Here is an 8863-nt window from a genome sequence, read left to right on the forward strand (position 1 = left end):
CTTTTGCTTCAAAGGCATATTCTTTTGAACAACAGCATATACAAGTTCACCAATGCTTACCGTTTCATAACCTTTCAGTTTGAAAGCTCTCTTGGTAGTACACAATTCCTTCAAGAATTTCGCGTACTAGGAAATTTGCTTGATAGCATCAAGTAAAGGAATGTTGAGTTCCACTTTCTTGAAAACCTCTAAAATATCTTTTTCTTTGTCTTCTTTCTTTAACTTAAAAGAATTCACAGGAAAGGGTTTTTAACATTGGAATTCATTGAGTGAGGAATTACCTTTGGAGTGTTGGTCGTTGTTTCAGTTTAGAAAGGAGAAGGATGTTTCTTCTTTGTATTCAATTTGGTTTCTATCTCTTCTTCTTCCTCCATCTCAATCTATTTCAACCTTTATCTTTTAAGTTCTTTCCCACTTCGCAACATTATTGCACTAACATTCTTTTTCAGATTCAAAGCTTGGGAGGCCAATTTTCCATTCATTTAAGCCTCCAATTTCATTCCACTTGAAGCTACTTGCCCCATTTGCTTTTTCAAGTTGTGAATACTTGATCTTGTTTCCTGTTGAAAAGACATGACATTTTTTTGCAAGGTAACAATATTAGAAGCTAAAGTTTTCATCATCTCACGAAGATCATCATTGGATGACAACCCCATAACATTGGAGTTTGTGAATGGAGGGGGTTGTCTTGCTTGATAATTCTGTTGGGGCTGAAATCCATTGGGATGGAACTGTCGACCTTGATTGCCTTGTTGAGCCTGGTTCCCATACCATAGGTTGGGATGATCTCTCCATCTGAAATTGTACATGTTGGAAAAGGGATCATATTTACATTGAGGTTATCCATTGAATGTTCCATCAACTACATTAGCTTGTTTAATGTAATCTTCTTGCATTGTTGGGCATATATCCGAAGCATGTCCTTGTAAGGAGCATATGCTACAAACTTTCACCTACTGTACATTTCCACAAGCCAAAGAACGCACAAGAGAAGTAAGATCATTAACTTTATTCTTAAAGGTAGAAATACTTACCTCATTTACTCATTTGTTGGAGAAGTCTCCATGAGTGCCAAATTGTTTTGAGTTGGCTGCCATGTTTGAGATCAATTGGTGTGCAGTCTCGGGTGTCTTATCTACCAATGCCCCTCCACTTGTAGCATCAATGATACTATGATTAGTAGGCATCAATCCTTCATAGAAATATTGAATGAACAACTGATCGGGTATTTGATGATGAGGACATTGAATGTACAATTGCTCAAATCTTTCCCAATACTCAGAAAGTGTCTCTCCATGAGATTGCCGAATCCCACATATTTCTTTCTTTATGTTGGCAACTCGAGATGCTGGGAAATACTTCTTAATGAAGATCTTTTTCATGTCATTCCAAGTTCCAATTGAACCTAGGAGAATGGAGAAAAGCCATGCCTTTACTGCCCCTTTTAAAAAGAAAGGGAAAGCTTTCAACTTAACCTATTCTTCATCAACTCCGTTCAGTTTCATGCCAACACAAACCATATAAAACTCCTTGAGATGAGTATGAGGATCTTCTCCTACAAGAACATTAAATGTTGGTAGCAAATGTATAAAACTAGATTTGAGCTCAAAGTTCACATTATTGTCAATGTTTATGCACAGTGGTTGATTTTCCACGTTAGGAGCAGCAAGCTCCTTGAGTGTTTGTTGTCGTGCAATAGCCATGGTGTTGAGGTGAGCTTTCTTTCTTAACCTGCATAAAGTGCTTTCTATTTCAAGATCAACCTGCACTTGAATTTGATTAGTAGAATGGGTCACAGGCATCAATCGCTAAAAAGAAAGCAACCACACAAGAGATAAAAAAAAAAAATAAGGCAAATTATATGAAAATCCAACGCTAGAAAACTAAAACTACCTGATGTAACCATATTATTCGATTGTTTCACCCACATTTACCTAATGTTTTGTCCATGTTTTATATGCAAAATGCCTTGATATTCTTTGTTTTATGTTTTGAAGGTACTTTTGGATGAAAAATGCAAAAAGGAGTAAATTGGAGATAATTGGCAGATTTGATGTTCAGTCGATGTTTTGTGCAGAGCGTGATTTCTAGAGATCAAAATGAAGTGATTCCAGTGGCTCTAAAAAGCTAACATCCATACCTTTCTGGAAATGTAATGCAAGAAAAATACAAAGAGGAAGATCATGGAAATCACATCCTTCAAAGTCAAATCTCGTATTCTGCCATTGTTGACCTTTGTCCATTCAAAATTCCATATATGGAGCTATAGAAGTCCAATTGATGCAAACTCAATTTTGTTGGATTCATGACTCAAAGGTCTAGACACGCTCCAATTTTCAGCCAAAAACGATGTCATATGAGGGCGATATGAGTTTTTAAAGATGACAACTAAATTCTGCCAGCAATCAGGTTTCGTGAAGAAATGAGTCCAAATTATGTTTCGAAGCTTCTAAACTATCATCCAAGTTATAATTTCAGCAATTTAGCCCCTCTAGTAAATCAATCTAGAAGGTCAAGAAAAGTAGCCACCAACCTCAATCCACCAACCTCAAATCACCAACCACAAACCAGCTGCAAGTTGGAATGCTGCCATTGTCAAAGAAGGAGGCTACAATGGTGGGTTGTTTGTGGTGACTACTAGTGTCAAAGTTTGGCATGTTTGGCAGCCACCATTATTGATAAAGAAGCAAGAGGAGCTGCCATTGAAGCCTATATATAGACACCAAGAGAGCCAAGAAAGAAGAGGAGGGAGTGCAATAGAATCAAAGAAAGGTGGTAGCAACTAGAAGTGAAGAAACACAAACTCTCCTCTCTACATACTAGAAATAATGCTTTCTTTTATCTTTAGGAGTAGTTGTTCAATAGATATGCAAGGCTAAGCTCTTTTCTTGGTTGCAAGGACGCAGAAACTTTCAAATTTCAAGAACTGTGAGATTTATTCTTCATTTATTTTCAATTTGTATTATGAATGAGTATGATTGTTTTCCTATGCATGTTTTCTATGATTGTTGTTGATAATTGCTAGAGCGGACTCTAAGTTATTATTGTGAACAATCTATTGCTAAGTTTGATATCAGAACCGGACTTAGGGTATATAAACTTGTGAAGCAACTAAGCTTGATAATTGTGGCAGAACTACGTTATTAAACTTAGGGAAAACATTCGATCAAAGCAACACAAGAAGACAACTTGGTTGTTAAGATTAATGAATTTATCTAGATCTTAAGGCTGCCATTAGATTAAATCATTAGTGCGGACACTGTGATTATTTGTTGGTTAGGGCTAGTTATACGGCGGATCCGTTAATTAACCAAAGTTAAGAAAAGATAAAAATTCAGAATATAAACTGGAGTTTCGTTTTAAGGATCAGTTCTGATTTCTGTAGGTGGATGTGTGCTTGTGACCAAGGTTTGTTTTCTTGATAAATTTCAGTTTTAATTGATCGTGTTCACTAGTTTAATTTCTTCCATATTTTAGATTATCACAAATCAAAACCCCCCAATTGCATAACGTATAGCATAAAAATCTGAACTAAATCTTCCTCGTGGGATCGATCCCTTGCTTGCTCTATACTATCTTGTGTGATTTAAGTGTAAGGGTAATTAATTTGTGCGACCGCGACATCGCAACAAATTTTGGCGCCGTTGCCGGGGAAGTAATTTTAGTTAATTCTTGTGCTTGTACTGTTATTTTTATTTGCTATGATTATTATTTATTATTATTCAGAAAAAAAAAAAAACAAAAAACGTTTTTTGCTTGCGACGGTACTGTTCACTTGCCGCAACGGTACTGTTCAAAACAGATTTGTTTGTGGAATTAAGGTTCGACCTTTTTTTTCCTGAAGGGAAATGATGTTTTGAACAAGACTAGTGGTAAACCACTAACCTTACCATTTCGAGGCCAAATTCCTCTGTTATCTAAGGTTTTTAGGCAATTTTAGTTTCCTAGCGTTGGATTTTCATATAATTTACATTATTTTTTGTCTCTTGTGTGGTTTCTTTCTTTTGAATTTTCTTAGCAATTGATGCCTGTGACCCGTTCTACTAATCAAATTCAAGTGCAGGTTGATTTTGAAATAGAAAGCACTTTACGCAGGTTAAGAAAGGAAGCTCGCCTCAACACCATGGCTATTGCACGACAACAAACACTCAAGGAGCTTGTTGCTCCTAATGTGGAAAATCAGCCACTATGCATAAACATTGACAATAATGTAAACTTTGAGCTCAAATCTGGTTTTATACATTTGTTACCAACATTTAATGGTCTTGCAGGAGAAGATCCACATACTCATCTCAAGGAGTTCCATATGGTTTGCGTTGGCATGAAACCGAATGGAGTTGATGAAGAACAGGTTAAGTTGAAAGCTTTCCCTTTCTCTTTAAAAGAGGCAGCAAAGGCATGGCTTTTCTCTATTCTCCCAAGATCTATTGGAACTTGGAATGCCATGAAGAAGATTTTCCTTGAGAAGTATTTCCCAGCATCTCGAGTTGCCAACATAAGGAAAGAAATATGTGGGATTCGGTAATCTCATGAAGAGACACTCTCCGAGTATTGGGAAAGATTTGAACAACTGTGCATTCAATGTCCTCATCATCACTACCTAAAAACCTTAGAAAATAGTGGAATTTGGCCTCGATAGGGTAAGGATAGTGGTAAACCACTAGCCTTGTTCAGAACGTCATTTCCCTTCAGGAAACAAAAGGTTGAAACCTAATTCCACAAACAATTCTATTTTGAATAGTACCGCTACAGTAAGTGAACAATACCGTCGCAAGTGAAAATTCTATTTCTCTTTTTTTTAATAATAATAAATAATAATCATAGCAAATAAAAATAACAATACAAGCATAAGAATAAACTAAAATTACTTCCCCGACAACGGCGCCAAAATTTGTTCCGATGTCGCGGTCGCACAAATTAATTACTCTAGCTTAAAACACACAAGATAGTATAGAGCAAGCAAGGGATCGATCCCACGAGGAAGATTTAGTTCAGATTTTTATGCTATACGTTATGCAATTGGGGGGTTTTGATTTGTGATAATCTAAACTATGGAAGAAATTAAACTAGTGAACACAATCAATTAAAACTGAAATTTATGAAGAAAACAAACCTTGTTCGCAAGCACACATCCACCTACAGAAATCAGAACCAATCCTTAAAACGAAACTCCAGTTTATATTCTGAATTTTTATCTTTTCTTAACTTTGGTTAATTAACGGATCTACCGTATAACTAGCCTTAACCAACAAATAATCATAGTGTCCACACTAATGATTTAATCTAATGGCAGCCTTAAAATCTAGATAAATTCATTAATCTTAACAACTAAATTGTCTGCTTGTGTTGCTTTGATTGAATGTTTTCCCTAAGTTTAATAACGTAGTTCTGCCACAATTATCAAGCTTAGTTGCTTCACAAGTTTATATACCATAACTCTAGTTTTAATACCAAACTTAGCAATAGATTGTTCACAATAATAACTTATAGTCCGCTCTAGCAATTATCAACAACAATCATAAAAAATATGCATAGAAAAACAATCATACTCATTCATAATACAAACTGAAAATAAATGGAAGAATAAATCTCACAGTTCTTGAAATCTAAAGGTTTTTGCGTCCTTACAACCAAGAAAACAAATTTAGCCTTGCATATCTATTGGACAACTACTCCTAAAGATAAAAGAAAGCATTATTTCTAATATGTAGAGAGGAGAGTTTGTGTTTCTTCACTTCTAGCTGATACCTCCTTTCTTTGATTCTACTGCACTCTCTCTTCTCTTTTTCTTGGCTCTCTTGGTGTCTATTTATAGGCTTCAATGACAGCTCCTCTTGCTCCTTTATCAATAATGGTGGCTGCCAAACTTTGATATTAGTAGCTGCCACCAACAACCCACCATTGTAGCCTCCTTCTTTAACAATGTCAAGAGGCTGCAAATGCTGCACCAGCAGCCCTCTTTAACTCCCACAAGTTGGCCTTCTTTCTTTAACAATGGAAGCCATCTTCTTTGACAATATTCCAACTTGCAGCTAGTTTGTGGTTGGTGGTTTGAGGTTCATGGCTACCTTCCTTAACCTTCTAGATTGATTTACTAGAGGGGATAAATTGCTGAAATTACAAGTTGGATGACATTTTATAAGCTTCGGAACATAATTTGGACTCATTTCTTCACAAAACTTGTTTGTAGGTAGAATTTAGTTGTCATATTTGAAAAATCATATCTCCCTCATCTAACATTTTTTTTAGTTGAAAGTTGGAGCGTTTCTAGGCCTTTGAGTTAAAAATCCAAAAAAATTAAGTTTGCATCAATTGAACTTCTGAAGCTCCAGATATTGAATTTTGAATGACCAAAGGTCAACACTAGCAGAATGCGAGATTTGACTTTGAAGGATGTGATTTCCATGCTCTTTGTCTTTTTATTTTTCTTGACTTAGATTTCCAGAAAGGTATGGATATTAGCTTTTTGGTTCCACTAGAATCACTTCATTTCGATCTCTAGAACTCACGCTCTGCATAAAATATTGACTAAACATCAAATCTGCCAATTACCTCCAATTTACTCCTTTTTGCATCTTTGATCCAAAAATGCCTTCAAAATATAAAACATAGAATATCAAGGCATGTTACATATAAAATATGGACAAAACATTTGTTGGGAAAATGATTGAATAATATGGTTACATCACTTTCTATGGAGGCTACAATGCAAGTGATACATATTGGCAAAAGAGGAAGTTACAATCAATAACTGAAGATCATCTCAAATTTTCAAGTGGCAGAAGAAGTTATTATAACTGTTATTGTTCTTATCTTAAGTAGTTATTTAAGTATTAACTGTAATATGTATTTCTATTTAATGAAGAATGTTTGTCTAAAGAGGTAGATTGTAATACAGTTCTTGTCTTTGGTGTGATTCCAAAATGAGAGTGATTCTCTTAAGTGGTGTGACGCTACTTGTTCTATGTGATTTCAAAATGAGAGCGATTCTCTTGAGTGGTGTGAGGCTACTTGTTTTATCTTTCTTATAATATTTATTTCCTACAATAAAATATCAGCTTTCTTTTTCTTTGTCAATTCTTTTGTCAGTTATCTTTTACTGGAAACAGAATTAGTGAATATTAGTTCTATCTTGATATCGTTTGGCATTACTATCTTTTACTTTTGTATAGACCTAAAAATCCATATTCATTTAGAAATCCAACATCTATCAAATGATAGTTTTCTATGATAATATGTAATGAATTTTTAAGATATTTCACAAAAATATGTTATCCTAAAAAATAATTAAAGTAACAGAAAAAATCCTTGAAGTAATTACCTTCAAATGGTTTTGAAAATTTTATAATAAGATAGAAAAAGTGAATTTCTTATTTCGAGAACACAAAAAGTTCCATTAACTTCCATTAACACAAAACTTAATTGATTTTAAGCATATGTCAACAACGTTAAAATTTATATCAAACACCAAACACAACTTAAATCTAACTAAAATATGAACATTCAACCTTCTCAGTTATATTTTCTTAAACTTTGCTCATATATATATTTTAATAGAAATTTAAGCTTTCATCAAGATCTCAAATTGTGACCCTTTGTTGTCACCTCTTAAATGCTATATCATTTCTTATCCTTACTATTAGAGTTATAATCACCCTTCATCAAAGCACTATCAACTAGTTAATCCAAACATGAAAATAATTTAGCTTTAATTCTAAATCTCCCTTTGCATCTTTTTTTTCCCCACCTTTCTGTGTATAACCTTCTCCATGTTTTCTTTTACCATTATTTTGGGTGTTGTTGTTTGACTCCACGTTACTCACATCTTCTATAAAATTAGGAATGACATCCTTATCTAGATCACTGTTTTCTTCCTCCAAAATGCATCATCATCACCATTATCAACATCATCTCCATTGTCATTATCAACTAAAACTCCTAAAAAGGGATCCTAAACATATTGTCCACTAGACATAATATGGATGAATATTATATCATAGTTACTACACAAAGATATTTTAATGTCAACATGCCTAAACGTTTTTACTCCTCTAGTTTCCTATATAAAAGAAAATCAATGTAATTAATAAAACAAAATGTATTTCTCAATTATTAAAACTAACAAATAGAAGTGAAACAACTAAAGTTCTTATCAACTAACCTAGATTTTTTATTTTCACCACTCATCACTAGCAAAAATAGTACCTTATTCACTATTCCAACCACGACCGATTTCAACAATTAATTCTCTCTAAATTTTCCAATACTTTTTTATATTATCCCATTTATTCTTCAATTGTGTCCTAGTGAAAGCATGATCAATATATTATTTGAAGATAACCATCATATATTTTTACCCACTTTATGAAAATGAGTTTTTAGTCTTATTCTCCTATCAATTACTTTGATATAAATGTGACAAAAAAATATGTAAAATTTATTTACCTTTCATTTGTTTTGCTTCCTAATTCAATATCAATAATGACTATCATGGTTCACTACTAGAGAATTAAAAATAAAAACCATTTCTAAATGCAAACTACTTAGAATACCATTTTAAGGATATTTAAAGCTAACTATGCATTTATACAAGATATGAAATTATGTGTTTCAAGATAGCTAACCTCATGGTTAAAACCAATGACAGGTCTTAGTTCTACTAACAAAAATAATAAGTTAGAACCAATAAAAGGACACAATATATTCAATAATAAAAATTTTACACCAGTTTCTTGCGTTGGTATTGAATTAGCCTACTTTTGTGTTTTATCATTTACATCATTAAGATGCTTATATAACTATGTAGTCACATTCAAACATAAATGGACCCATATAAATATCTTAATATTTATCACATATAAAA

The sequence above is a fragment of the Populus euphratica genome, unplaced genomic scaffold (genome assembly GCF_000495115.2).
Source record: "Populus euphratica unplaced genomic scaffold, PopEup_1.0 scaffold342.1, whole genome shotgun sequence".
NCBI lineage: Eukaryota > Viridiplantae > Streptophyta > Magnoliopsida > Malpighiales > Salicaceae > Populus > Populus euphratica.